The following is a 15,742-nucleotide window of genomic DNA, read 5'->3' on the forward strand; positions in this document are numbered from 1 at the left end:
CATCTGCCTATCTATATGCTATATTTGTCTTTAGTCCCATGTGGGACTTGTATCTCCTTAGAGGAAGTGGCTGTGCACTGCGAAGGTTAATTAAAAATGATTACTATTTTATCGTGCTCCTAAGATAACTCCCCGCGCTGGAGTGTGGAGGTAAACCAAAATGAGATAGCACCAACACAAACTGTGTGGGTGTCTCTTAGGGCACTGATTAGCACACTGGTAACTCCAGTCAACGTTTGATGATGAAAATAGTTCGTAGAAACAAGTTTTTTACTGTATCCAAAGTATTTTATTCATACTTCCATGTGGATCAATATTTGTGCATGACTTCATAGAAATACATTTCTCTTTACTGAATTAATCATCACAAAACTTCCAATGCATTTTGGCTGATAGCCTTCATCGGGGAAGTCTGTAAAGCAAAGGATATAGCTATAACTCCTCAATATTACGCAAAATCATACTGTCAGCCAAATTACATAACTTATAATCATTTATATCATGATGAATACATACAGTTCTAAAATTACTGTGCAAATTAATCATACACTGTTTCTGATTTGGTAATAGAATCACACATATCTTGCGGAAATAATGCTCTATCTCAAAAATATAGTCTAACTGAAACGTAATAGAACCATGTTAAGTGAAAAAATGCTCCTTGCGTGTGCTGTGACCCAAGATAATGAACAGTGCTATCTCTATAACAGAGTCCCCCTAACTAATAGTCTAAACCACTCTAAAGTGATTCATAGCGGGCTCAAAAACTGAGCCTCAATGCAAATCTTACTGTGTGTTTTCAAGATGATAGCTTCCACGGAACCGGGAGTCCGTCCGTGAGCTCCATGCGGTTAGAATGGCGTGTGACGTATGCGGAAGTGAAATAACGTAAACAATGTGTGGTGTTATCGCGAGAAGACACGATGGTAACTGTGACGTGTGCGGAAGGGTACCATGTAAACATAAATATTTAAAGCGATATGGTGGTGGGCACAACAGTGTGCGACAGTAATAATGCATAATGGAAAAATGTGTGAACATGAAGGTTAGGCACCTTTGTAAACTGTAGTAATGCATAATAATCATATGATTAATATAAATTTGGCGCTGCACAATGTGAAAACATCAAAATATTCTATAGACATGATTCATAAATAACAAGAAAATTCTGTCCGTTCATTCATCCCTTTCGGTTTGAGAGTTTGTAAATGATATATCCAAAAGTTCTCGCGCTTAAGCAGCGCTTTCTTATTGTCCTTGTCCTGACTTTTTTCCACCACTTCTAAAACGCAAGCTTTCAGTTGACTTATTTGGTGGTTAGCTTCCAAAACGTGTGTGGCCAATACTGATTTAGGGGCTTTGGTCCTGATATTACTTTTGTGTTCGTTAAGTCTTATTTTTAGTTTGCGTTCTGTTTGGCCAATGTACGCTTTGCCGCACGGGCACTTGATCATGTAGATTATGTTCATTGTGTCACAGGTGGCGTTAACACGCGGGTTTATTTTATTTCCTTTCATCGGATGGTTGATGCTCTTGCCTTCCATTATATTATTACAGTTGTTGCAATTCCTGCAGGGAATTGTACCTTTAAAGTTTGTGTTGGGTGTACTTTCGTGGGTCTGTTTGATTATTTCGCCCAAATTTTTAGCTCTATTGAAAGAAAAGATTGGCATATCCTCAAAAATGTTCTTAAAATCTGGTTCCATCTGTAACACTACCCAGTGCTTTTTGATGTTTTTTTTTTTAAAAGTTGGCTTGCTTTGGAAAATTTACTAACGCAGGTGATTTTTGTTTCTTTGGAGGTTTTTGTAGATGTTAGTAAAGTTTTTATGTCTTTGTGTTGTACCCTTTCCATTGATGATGTTAGGATTGACTCAGGATATCTTGTATCTCCAACATCTTCAAGCCATGCTACACATATTGAGCCAATCCCAATTACATATAAATACAAAATATCCCATATAGCCTTTAACAAGTAAAATATCTGGGCTATGTGCTGGGCAATGTTTTGTTTGAAACACAAGAAAAGAAAGTCAAAGCTATCATGGACACACCATTACCTAAGTCCCGTAAATAAGTTCATTCTTTTTTAGACCTTCTTAGCTATTATAGAAGGTTCATTCCCCAATATTCTGAAATTGCAGCCCCACGTTACTGAGTTACTGAAAAGGGTGTTTCTCCCCAGAATTTCCGTAATCCTCCTCCAGAGGTTCAAGAGACTTTTCTGGCTTTAAAAAAGGCCATTACATCTAGCCCCATTCTTACTTCTCCTGATTTCTCTACACCCTTTATTCTTCAAACCGATACCTGAGATGTTGGTATTGGTGCTGCCCTGTCTCAGGTCAATGACGAGGGTCTAGAGGTACCTATCCTGTGTATTAGGCATAAATTCTTTCTCCGCAAACAGAAATACCCGATAATCAAAAAGGAGTGCCTTGCCATAAAATGGGCTGTTGATAAGCTATGTTATTCTCTGGAGGGAACTCCTTTCATCCTTTATACCGATCTGGATGAGCTGCAGTATGGGTAATAACCCTAGAGTTCTCCGATGGTTTTTATCATTACAACCCTTCCGCTTTGAGATGCATTATCGGAAAAGGAAGGATAATGCTAATGCAGACTTTCTTTCTCAGTTGCCTCTTTTCCCCGAGCAGAAAATCTTAGACAGTGGATGTGTAAGGCGGACCCCATGCAACCCCCACTAACTGTAGATAAGGATGACATAACTTGGTATGTCGTGGTGAATGAACCCTTACCGGAGCAATGGTTTTTCTCCCCACAGCCTCTCAGTAGCTCTCCCAAACAAGCAGGCAGCTCTGTCTCATCCTTACGATTTACCTACGGAGTGCATCACGTGCAAGACTGGGAACCAATCACAGAGTGGCGTGTCCCCTTTAAAACCTACGATATGGAAGTAATAGGGCAAAAGGAAGAGGTGAAAGGTAAAGACAACATAGACGAAATAGATCAGCAGGCTACGGAGAAAAGAATGGAGCCAAAACCAAACTGGTTTTAAACCTGGGAGTTCAGGAGCAGAAAGACAGACTCAGGTCCCACCCCTTCTCATCACAGCGGATCAGCATAACACTCAAAGACTCCAGACGACAACCCAGAAGACACCTCAGATACGTTGGAGTCAGTACCGTTGTTGTGGTCCTGGGACGGGAGTCTTCAGTAAAGTCACAGCAGAGCCTAACGTCCAGCTACGTTTCTGGAGAAATGTGGTTCAGCCAGGTACAGGGCCAATTGTTGGGTTGGCGGTAGGCGGGTGGTTCTTCACCAGGATGTGGAAGGAAACAGGGTTCTCTTTAAACAAGGACAGGTTCTCTACTTTACTTAAACAGGGTCAGGATAAGTAACGTTCTAACTTCCCAAAGTCTAACTAGATGGGCTCCATTGTTTATATTTTTCTGTGAGACACTTAATTGTAAAAAGGCTTCTTATCTTTATTGGAGCAAGGCCACCAAGATTGAAATACTAACCTTCAGAGAATTAGTACGAATAGAGATACTGTTTTCATTTTTATATTATCTGATGATATCTCTCACCTTGGGACCTTTTCTTTTCATTAAACCACTGGTGTGGCTGTTTATCGTGTGATCCTTTAACCTCATCACTGCTGGAAATATTCCCCCTTCGGTGCTGAGGATCAATGATAATGGGTGTGGTCATGACGGAACGGTTCCGTCATCAGCACAGCTCCACTGTGCCTCATGATGGAACCGTTCCGTCATGAGCATCGAAGGGGTTAAAGATTTCCTGTCTGTTTGTTTAAAATACGTAAAGAAGCAGAAGACACAAAAGGGCTCAACTCTGATCTTTTCTTGTGTTTGAGGGTGTATTCCTGCTGGGCAGCTGGAGGGCGAAAAATCAAGAATTCCGGAATTAAGAAGGAAAATAAGAGAAAACTATACCATTCGATTTGAATAAACAACCGTCCTTAACATTTAATTTGTTGTTTGAGTCTCAGTCCCGCCTAAAACCTGATATATCCACAACAACTTTGACCCTCAACTGAACCCCAACTGCCTCGTCTCCAGCCTACCCACAGAGAGCTCATGAAATTCCTTGAGTACCAGGGAAACAATTGCTGCGGAAGAAACAGCCAACATCATGAGAACCATCCACTCTGGACCCCCCACAGACCCTTGCCCCTCCACATCTACAACATGTGTGCCTCCCAGATTACCAAAGAACTCACCAACATCCTGAACACCTCCATTGCCCCTACCAACTTCCTGGAAGCCTGGAAACATGCAGCTGTTAGCGCATTTCAAAAACAAACTGGTCAAACCCCACCCAGCTAGGAAACTACAGCCTGATCTCCCTACTATGTACTCAGCCATGGTCATGGAAAAAGCAATCAGCAAGCGACTCAAGACCACCTAGACCGACACCAGCTCCTGGACACCACCCGGTCAGGTTTTAGATCCAATCACAGCACCTAGACAGCCCTTTGTCCTCATCCTAACCTGCAGATTTCCATACAATCTCCCACTCTAACCTGATCAAAGAACTTCAAGAGACAGAAATCCAAGGCCCCACCCTCTACTGGATCAGCTCTTTCTTAACTGGAAGAACCCAGAAAGTCATCAAGCAGCCCTTCATGTCAGAAGGTCTGGAGCCTCATCTGTGGAGCCCCAAAGGATCATCTCTAAGTCCCATATTATTCAACATCTATATGATTCCACTGGCAAAATGGAATTACAAATCTGCCACTGCAGCCTGCGTAAGTTAGTGCATGAACCACTTACATTAGATATAGGTTTACTATATCTAAGGGTCACTGCACTTAAAACCTATCAGTTGCCCCTATATCAGGCCTTTAGAATCCTGAATGCAGGGGGCTTGGTTCTAAGTGAGAGGGTGCCACTGCAGGAGCAGGACACCTCTGCAGCCTACGGAGTTCATTCTACCGGGTTGCATATAGAGGGGCAATACGCGACCGCGTGATGACCAACTCTAAAATGGCTGAGACAAACCTGATCGTGTTTGGTATCAAACATGGTGGAATCATACCCCCACACCAGTAACCTGTGAGGGAGGTATGATTCCACCACTCAGAAGCGAGCTTTGTGGGGTCCCTGGTGTTCCCGGTACCAGCCTTCTAGTCCCGGACAGCCCAAAATGGTTGCTGATGATCAGACACACATTTCTGCCCTCCTGAGCCAAGCTCGGGCAGGGGAAGGCTGAACAATCGGCATCCTGTTATAGGGGAGTGTGTGACCATGAAGGACACATTTGGTGTCCCTGTGCATAGTCCAGTTCATACCAGTCTCTGGTGCAAAACTGGACAAAGGACATGGGAGTAACATCCCCACTGTCCAGACCCTACCTGGGAGGGTCCCCTGAATCTTGCCAACCATCTTCGGTGGGTACTTAAAGGCTTACATGACTGTAGGACCTTATATTCAACGTGGACAAGATTCTGAACAAGAAAATACTGTGCTTCGACCGTCTGGACACTCTGGACTTCACTGGTCTTCTTTTGCACCCAACTTCATCTCCCTCTCAATCTGATGCCTCATCTGTGCCTGTGCACCATACAGGATCTGTGTAGGATGTGTGAAGCATCAAGGACACCTGAAGATAATCTACCTTAGAGTGAAGGAGTCACTCCCCTGCATTTTGAGGCACCTCAACACTGCTGACCGGTCTGCTGGTCCCAAGCTCCTAATGACTCTGAAGGGTCCAACAACATAGGAGGTAGGTTTTTATGTTCCATGAGGTCTAAGCTGCCCTCTAACGGAGTTTGACGCCGGTGTCCCAGGTGGGGGCTGCAATACCCATACCCCTGTGCACTGTGTGTATTTACAAGTGCATGTGCTTGTTGGCAATTCCTGAACACGTGCTCTGGGCTCCAAGTAGCCCCAACTTCTGGCACCATTTCCTACCAGGAACTTTGACCTAATCGCACTGAGTGCTCCGTGGGCTGTTGTTTGGTGAAATCGCTCAAGGTCCTCTTGTGACTCCTGTGCCACCGGCCTATGGGTCCAATTGAGGGTCTCCTTTGCTTTTCCTGGGCTCCCCTGGTTGCTTCAGGCTTGCCCTGACTCCCCTGTGTGTGGTGATTCTCCTGGGTCCTGCTGGTCTGATTCGTAAACTGCCTTGACCTTCTGCGTGGGTTGCCATTGCCAAAGCTTGTTGGTGCTCCCGCCGGACACCAACCTCTCAGCACTCAACATCTTTTGTGGGACCGCTTGCATCTGGTGCCTGGTTGTCCTCCATGTCTCCTGGTCCCCGCAGGTGCAGATTCAAGGACTCCATCAACCAACCTGAGGCACCCAACATCTGTGGACATTCGTCTACCGAGTTTCCGGTCACTCCCAAGTGACCCAGACTCTGTCACCTCTGCTTTCAGGTACTTCTCGACAAGAATCCACCTTTGGATTCCAATGACACTTTTCTTCCTTCCAGCAGCGGCTCTTCATCAAAGTCCTCTATTGGGTTCAACAGCGGTTTCCGACGCCACTTCAGACCTATGCACCTGGCTTCCCTGGGATAGGTAACTTGGGTACCTCAGTCTCCACGGGTTGGGTGGCTCTCCAACCTTCTGTCTTCCACAGGGTTTCTTCAAAGTCCACTGGGAAGGGTCCTTAAATTCTAAAACTTCAACTGCGACTTCCCCATAGACTTGTACGGAGCATGCGGTTGAGTTCCCACACTGCACACACACTCCGTGGGGTCCCTATCAACTTACCTTCTGTGATTGATTGGGGTCCCAGCAATTCTACGTCCTCTCAACACTGTCTTGACTCGAGTCGTGGGCCTTATACCACTTGCTTAGTATACGGTTTGATTCCCCCCTTGGGGCCCACTAGGTATTTAGTGCTATTTACTGTCATTTCTGTGCTTACGTATTGAGTGTTTTGTGATTATCTCAGTGTAAGAGATACTGTGTCATACTAGATAGTGCCATATTATTAAATACATATGTTTAGAACTACTGTGTGGTTCTCCTTTCATTTAACCAATATTATAAGACTGCATTCTGGTAAAACAAGCTGCTTAACATTCCTTCAAGACTAGGCCTGAAGGCTGCTCTCCACAGTTACCAACTGGATAGCTTTCAAAAGGTTATCTTTGACCTTTTAAATCACCATAAGGGTTGTTTGTACTTGTGCAAGGTGCACACTTTAGTCAGTGGACAGCATATACCAGGCCAACTTCTCACACTACCCAACATAAAAATCAGGTTAAATGGTGAATTGCTTATCTTTTGCACCGCTCTAAGTTCAACTGACAGCAGTGGTAGTAGTATGGATGACATAACATTGCATTCCAGCACCCTCTTGTCCAAGCACACCATTCCACATCAGCATTTACCAAACATGATAACGTTTGTTTACATTCTTCCTTTCAGCACTCACCAAGGCAAATAAAATAATTTTGATACACAATGCGCAACACTTCTGATTGCATAGTATACTGTGTCCACAAGTCTTAGAGTCTTCAATATTGTCAGCTTTGTAACCTATTTAAAGTTGTGCAAACGGAAGTAACAAAGAAAAACATAAAAATGTTTGCACCCATCTCCCCTTCATCTTCCCTTCATGAGACCAAACCCCATTAAAAGCCCTAAAGTCACATCCTAATCTTTAACTAATACCTTTATCTAGTTTATTGTTCTTGTTCTTTGCCTCATTTGTCAGATTTCAGTTTTCATCAGTGTTTTTTTGGGTTTCGCCTCACAGAGCGCATGCACTGTTGCTGTGAGGGGTATTGGACAAAGTAAAGGGCTAGGAGCCCATCCATTACTTACCATTTTCTAGCTTAATTATCATTTGTTTTAGTTACCTCCCAATTGGCCACTATATGCATCATGTCACTTCCTTTTATTTCTCTGGGGTATGGACTGGATTGATTTAATTTGATAAGTGTCCTTCTGCTGCTCTTGCTTAGATTTAGGGTAGAATATTTGATTGTTCTGTCCATCATTTCTACTTCCATGCTACACCTATGGGCTTATTTTACCTTCCGTCCTACAGGTTTTGTTTGTTGTTGCCGTAAATTGCTTTGGAAGTTGGCACTTTATTTACAGCACCAAACTAATAGCACAGACTATTAAGGTAGTTGGTGACTTTGATTTACAGTTCAATGCTTCCTTTACAGCACCAAACAAATGGCACAGAATATTAAAGCAGTCTATGTGACTGCTTTAATATTCTGTGCCAATGATTGTAGGCTGCACCTTTTCTCCACACCTACTAGTCTGAAACCGGACTTACATAGTCTTTCCAGACTAGTAGTTCAGTCACATGCTTCAGGTTAGGCTGCCACTAAGCAATATAAACATTGTGCCTTTTCAAACACAAAGTATGCGGCTTTTTTAAAATTCCTCAATTTTGGGCAGTGCTGCAGTTAATCCATTTCTCCTTAAAACCTGTGTCCTCAGTTTCATATGTATTCCACCTCTTCTCTGCGCATACAAAGTAATTGTCTGTGTAAATCGCTTCAGTTATGTGCAGGGCAGCAACTGCTCCATTTCTCCTTAAAATATGTGCCTTAGTACTCATTCTTATATTTATTCACCAAGAGAACTTTCAGACACCCTATATTCATATGCACTAATGTGCAAGAAATGTAGCCTATTGAACTCCAATCAATCCCACTCCAATCCACTCTCCCCCACTCCACTCCACTCCCGTCTAATCGATCCCAATCCACCCCACTCCATTTCCAATCTACCCTGCTCTATTTAAATCCACTCCAAAAAATCCCAATCTGCCCCAACCCACTCCACGATGACTCTCCCAGTCTATCCCACTCCACTTTATTCTACCCAATTTAACCTACGCTACTCCAGTCTACCCCACTCCACTACAATCTACCTCACTCAACTCCAGTCTACCCCACCCTGCTCCATTTCAATCTACTCCACTGCTTTCCACGCTAAATCTACTCCAGTCTGCCCCACTCCACTCCAATCTACATCACTCCACTCCGATCTACTCACTCCACTCAAATCTACCCCACTCCACATCAATCCACTCTACTCCAATCTACCCCACTCCACTCCAATCTGCCACACTCCACTTCACTCTAGTACACCCCACTCTAATCTATCCCACTCCCATCTACGCCACATCATTCCTATCTACCCCACATCACATTACTCCACTCCAATCTACCACACTCAAATCTACCCCCCTCCATGCCAATCTACCTCACTCTACCCCAGTCTACCCCACTCCAATCTACCACACTTCTGTCCACTCCAATATCCACTCTACTCCACCCATATCTACCGACTTGCCTCTACAGCAATCAATCCCACTCCAATCTACCACAATCTAAGAGTCTCCAATCTACCCATTTCCACTCCAATCCTCCCCAATCTAGCCCACTACAGTTTACTCTAATCTACCCTACTCCAGTCCATTCTTCACCAATCTCCCCACTTCACTCCAATCTACCAACTCCACTCAGTCTACCCTACTCCACTTCAATCTACCCAACACCACTCCAGTGAACCCCACTCCACCCCGGTCTATGCCCACCCACCCTATCCTACCCCACTGCACCCTAATCTACCCCAGTCCACCTGACTCCAACTCACTCCAATCTACACCACTCCACTCCATCCTAACTCAATCTATCCCACTCCAGCCTACCCCTCTCAGTCCAATCTACCCCCACTCCACTGCAATCCACCCCAATCTACTCCTTTCCACTCAACTCCAATCTACCCCCTCCACTCTACCTCAATCCACCTCAGTCTGCTCCAATGTACCCCACTCCAATCTACACCACTCCACTTCAATCTACCCCGGTCTAGCCCACTCCACTCCAATCTACTTCACTGCACTGCTTCTATGCAACTCCACCTCAATCTACCCCAAAGTAGCCTAATCCACCCCAATGTACCCCAATCCACTCCAGTCTACCCCATTTCAATATGCCCCACTCCATCCCATTCTACCAGACTCTACCTCAATGTACCCCCTCCACTTCAATCTACCTCCCTCCACTCCAATCTACCCTACTCCATTCTGCTCCACCCCAATTTTCTCTTCACTAGTCCACCCACTCCAATCTACCCCAACTCACTCCAATCAACACCACTCCAGGCTATCCCACTCCACCCCAATCTATCCCAATCCACCCCAATCCATCTCACTCCTTCCACTCCAACCTACCTCACCCCACTCTACCCAACTCCAATCTACTCACCCCACTCTACCCCACTCCAATCTACCCCACTTCAATCTACCTTTCCAACCTATCCCACTCCACTGTAACCCAATATACCCCCCCACTGCTAGGTTCCGCATGCACCCCAACCTATCCCCATTTACCCCAATCTTTCCACTCCACTCCAATATACCAGCTCCACTCCAGTCTACCCCACTCCTCTGCACTCCACTCCACCCAAATCTACCACACTCCATTCTGCTCAGTCTACCCTACTCAATTCCACTCTACCCTAATCCACCTACTCCACTCCAATCTACCCCAATGTACCCCACTGCAATCTACACCACTGCACTCTGATCTACACCAATCTACCCTAGTCTACCCTGCCTACTCCCCTGCAATCTACCCCAGGCTTCCCCACTTCCTCCCACTCTACCCCACTCCAATCTAACCCACTCCACTCCACCCCACTCCACCCATGTCTATGCTCTCCAATATATTCCTCTCCATTCCACTACTGTCTAACTTATTCTATCCAAGTTCAGTCTACTACACTTTACCCTAATCTACCCCATTCCAATCTACTCCACTCTACCCTAATCACCCCATTCTACTCTACACAATCTACCCCACTTGAAACGACCTTTTCTACCCCTCTCTAATCTACCTCAATATCCCCACTCCACAACACTTCACCCCACCCCAGAACATTGGAAACACACGAAATAATAAAAGAAATAAGATGCTTAAAAACAATACACGTACACAGATTAGTACAACATGTATTGCCCACTATTCAGTATTTAAAACGTGCACTGTATGGGGCCTGGGACTGGGAGTCTGGGGCGTTGGGAGAGGCTACAGCATGGGGTGACAGACCAATTAATCCTCATTAACAAGTAAATGGTCTTTGAAAAGACCTGTGAAGTACTCGGATGTGGCTGTGTGTGTGATCGGGAAGGAATTTCAAGCAGCAGGACGGGGGCATGGCGGGAACTCTGGATTTCAGCGCAGCAACATTTTCTAGTATTTTACCGTTTCTAAATATAAATACAGACAAAGGAAATATAGATTTCCATCTGTATTTATATGTAGAAATCCGTAAAAACGGAAAACCGGGAGCCCTACATATAATGGCTCAGTATAGCATGTTGATGAGTTATGATGGATGACTTCAATTTAAGTCTATTTATTGATTACACACCTTCATAGTACCAAACAAGACTCTGGTTTGGAATGAAACAAATCATTCTGCAGAAAACTGAAATGCCTTGCCATGCCATCCTAATGGCAGATCATGTGCTCTGCAGGTACCATTTAATAATAGAAGTAACAATAAAAGTAAGTATTTTGTGCATTCCTTTTTGGTTTATCTAATTTCTGTATTTTAATATTTTTTCTTCCAACTAAGCCTACATTCAAGAATTGGCAGCCATCTTGTGCCTGGTGTGATCTCTCATTTTGCTGGATATAATGGGAGGATATTTGTAGAGTTCTTTGAGTAATTTATTCAGCAATCAATGAATTAAAATATTTCAAACATTCTCTCAAAATTCATAATTTTCTGGAAAGATTTTGTCTACATACATTTTTATTCTGAAAAACAGTCAAGGCGTTTTTCTCAAAATTGCTTCAACATTGCTGTACATATAAAATTTCAATACTTAGGGGTCTATTACGATGGCAGGTGGAACGCCCGCCATATGTGCGGCGGTCCCGAGAAGCAGATTAGGATGCGCCTGGAACACAGGCGGACGCATCCAGCCTTTTTTACATTGCGGAGGGCGGTACTTTCAATAGCACCTGCCGCAATTTAAAAAAGATAGAATGAACAGACAATATCCCAATGGGTGTTATTATAGAGGCAATTAAACATGTATGCTAAAAGCTTTACTAGTAAGGAAATAAGGAGACTCAAATCGTTTTTGATCGTGCTCATTGCATCGTGTAATTTAAGCAAAGATAGGGAATACAATTATAGCAGCACTGTACAAAAATGAATCAATGAACAACCCGAATTGCACTTGGTGCTCGGTATGTGCAAGTGACATAAGTGGCCACGCAAGTGACAATTGTGGACAGCGTGAACGGCGCAAGGTGTGAGAGTGTAATAATATATACAGTGTGTAAGATGAACAATGTGGCTCCGAAGTAAATTACAATGCAATAGTATTTGATTTAGAGGTAACAATTTAGGTGAGCCACTGTGGGAGCTGCGGCATTTATTGAGCTGTGTAGTCGACAACGTTTCTATCCTCGTGACTCGGGATCGTCTTCAGGACTGGGTTGCACTGTATTGGTGGTGCTGCGGGAGGGAAGCTGCGGGAGGGAAGGGGAGAGGCAACGTTGGGAGGGGTATGGTCAAAACACGCTGGGTAATTGCTGGTGATGGCAATAAGGGTCGGGAGTGGGCAGGGCCCATCTAGAAGTAGGGCACAAAGAGAGGAAGGAGGGAAGCGCTGCTAAGGTTGAGATAATTCCCGATGGTAAGAGACGATGAGTCAGGTGTGTAAGGTCAGCGTAGCTCAATAAGGTTCAAAAGGCTAGGAGGCTGGGCCCGTAGGAGAGATGTCAGAAAGCCACTGTCAGACCGTAGCGGGCGCAGGGCCCATCTAGACATAGGGCGCAAAGAGAGGAAGGAGGGGAGCACTGCCAAGGTTGAGACAATTCCCGATGGTAAGAGACAAAGTCAGGTGTGTAAGGCCAGCATAGCTCAAAAAAGGTCAAAAGGCTGGGAGGCTGGGCCGGTAGGAGAGACGTCAGAAAGCCACTGTCAAAACGTAGCGAGCACAGGGAAACATAGCGTAGTAGGAATTACCTTCTGTATGGACCAAGCAGTGGTTAAGTCATTCTGGAGAGTCCATGGTCAGTTGGGCAGAACAACGTCTGAGTATGATCTGCGGGGCAGGAAGGGAAAAGTGAGGCGAGGGGTCTGTAAGTGTCTGGCATTGGGGTAAGAACCGCAAGGTAGCGCAAGTGTACCCGTTGTGTGGATGGAGGCGCCTCTGGTAGAACAAATCTTCCAGTGCGAGACACCTGCCACGCCGGGGAGCTCGGCGAAGGGGTTCAAGGTGTAGGAGCCTAGATGGGTAAACGACGGAGTCAGAACATGTGGGCATCAGAACCGGGGTGAGCAGTTCTAGATATCGTAAAAAGCACGTGTTACCTGAGTTAATCAGTGCGGACTCGTCCAAGATCGGTTCCGAGGGGCCTTGCTGGATCCAGTAATGTGAAAAGACGACGTGAACGGTTCCGAAAGGTATCCCAGAAGGGGCGTGTCACGTGGTGCAGTGGCGTGGTGCCAGTATGGACAATAGGAATGGGGGGGCGGGAGCATGCGAGGGGGCGTGAGAAGGGAGCAGGGAGAATGGCGAGAGCAAAACCCCTTGTCACATCGGCGATTGCGGAGAAACAATAAAGTTTTGGCACAAACAATGGTTAGTATAAACAATAATTGGTATGAAGTAAGAAAGAGCAAAACATTTACACGGACAAGGTCATGTGGCAATAAAATTAAGTAAGTGACTTGTATATCAGTAACCGGTCACAAAATAATAACGGTTGGCTAGGCAGGGATATTTGACAACAATGTGGCATGTCATCATAATAAAAGCAGTTGGAGTTATGAAATGAGTTAACTGTTCGGTGTGAACACCTGCTAGAAAAGGAGTAAGTCTATACGTGAAGGTGACATATATATTACTTGACTATCACATATGAAAAACTAGAGTAGATAAAAGAAGTGGTACTGCACATTCAGATGAAAGGACGTGTATATTGTGTAAGGTAACAGGCTTGTAATAAACAGAATCAGGTACAGCAGAATTTGAGACAGAGGGGTGTTTTAGGGAGGAAGGTTAAATGAGGTATGGTGGTCTTGAGGCCCGACTGATTGGTAGTGACCTCTCAATGTCTATAATGTAGTTAAACAGAAATGGTACGGTTCCATTCATCAATAGTATTGAATCCTTGGTTAACTGAGTTGCACAGAGTCATCCATTTGCATTCAGCCCTATTGAGGAGGGTCTTGATGTCACCGCCCCTTGTGGGTAGAGTTGGTTTGTCGATCACCTGCCATGAAATGTCCATATCGAGGTGATTCTTTTCTAGGAAGTGTTTGCAATTGATTCTGCTTTTGTGTTGTATGATGCGTTGCTTGACCATCTGTGTGGTTTGCCTGCTATAGGTCAAGTCTTCTGGGCAGCAGATAGCATAGATCACGTTTTGAGATCTGCACCCCATGCTGTGTTTCTTTAGTTTGTATGTTTTTCCACTGTGAGTGAAGTCCTTCGTATTGATAGTAAGGTCACAGACACTGCAATTTTGACACTTGTAATGTCCAATGATGGGTTCTAGTCCCCAAGCTGCTGTGATGGTGTGTCTGTCTGCCTGTTTTTCAGGCCAGGTGATGGCGTGAACAAGACGACTTCCTAGATTATCGCCACGTTGGTAGGAGAAGAGTGGTGGTTCTTGGAATGGTTTGTTGGGACGCAACAGTGACCAGTTTTTCTTTATAATCTTGGAGATTTTGTTACTGCCTTGGCTGAATTTCGATACAAAAGGTATTCTAGTCATGGATTTTTTTACTTGTGGTATGAGAAGGTGGTCTCAATGGCAGTACCATGCCCTCTTACGCACACTGGTCACCAGACGTCTAGGATGGCCTCTGTTGATTAGTTTATTGGTCAGGATTTCAGCTTCACGAAAGTAGTCTTTGCGCCACTTGCAGTAGCGTCTGATGCGTAAAAATTGGCCATAGGGGAGGCCATCTCGCAGTCCTCGTGGGTGATAGCTCGAGTATTGAAGCAGAGTATTTCTTTCTGTTGGCTAGCGGTATAGGCATGTACCTAGTTTACCTTCTTCGGCATGAATAGTGACATCCAGGAATGGTAAATCATTGTTTTTGCAGTCACTGGTGAATTTGAGGTGATTCTGTGAATGGTTAAGCCAGTCAATGAAGGTATTTAAAGTTTCAATGGTGCCATTCCAGAGGAGTAAAATATCGTCAATGTATCGACGCCAAAGATCAATTTTGTCAAGGATGGGATTATTTTTGGAGAGGATGAGATGTTTTTCCATATGGTGTACAAACAGGATGGCAAAGTTTGGGGCAAAACAGGCCCCCATGGAGACACTCTTAACTTGGAGGTAGTAGGTATCTCGATACAAGAAGTAGTTATTCTCAAGGGCAATGCGTAGGAGGTCCATTATGAATTCAGTGGGGATCTGTGAAGGTTGGGGTCTTGTTTGTAGGAGTGACTTGATGACTTGAAGACCTTCACAATGCAGAATGTTTGTGTATAATGATTCTATGTCCAAACCAACCATCAATTGTGTGTTCATATCGAAGGGTCTTTCTTCGATGATGTTGATAAGATCCACAGTGTCGCGGATGAAAGTGTCTGCGATGGGCACAAATTCTTTGATGATGGCATCTAAGTACTTTCCCAGGGGTTCCAGAATCGAACCCCACCCGAGACGATTGGACGACTGGGAGGGTTTATGCTGTCCTTATGGACCTTGGGAAGTACTTAGAGTACTTGTGTCCGTGGGTGTGGGTTTGTTCAGAAACTCGTATTCCTTCTTGGAAATGATGTTCAAGTCT

At 44.6% G+C, this 15,742-nt stretch overlaps 1 protein-coding gene across 2 annotated transcripts in view; it reads left to right on the top strand.

Moving 5' to 3' along the window:
• LOC147697178 (methyltransferase-like protein 21E) overlaps positions 1–15,742 on the top strand; it is a 269,840-nt gene that overhangs the window by 96,609 nt on the left and 157,489 nt on the right. The gene's annotated exons all lie outside the window — the stretch shown is intronic.

This window comes from Lissotriton vulgaris, chromosome 8, assembly GCF_964263255.1.
Source record: "Lissotriton vulgaris chromosome 8, aLisVul1.2, whole genome shotgun sequence".
In the NCBI taxonomy this organism is placed as follows: domain Eukaryota; kingdom Metazoa; phylum Chordata; class Amphibia; order Caudata; family Salamandridae; genus Lissotriton; species Lissotriton vulgaris.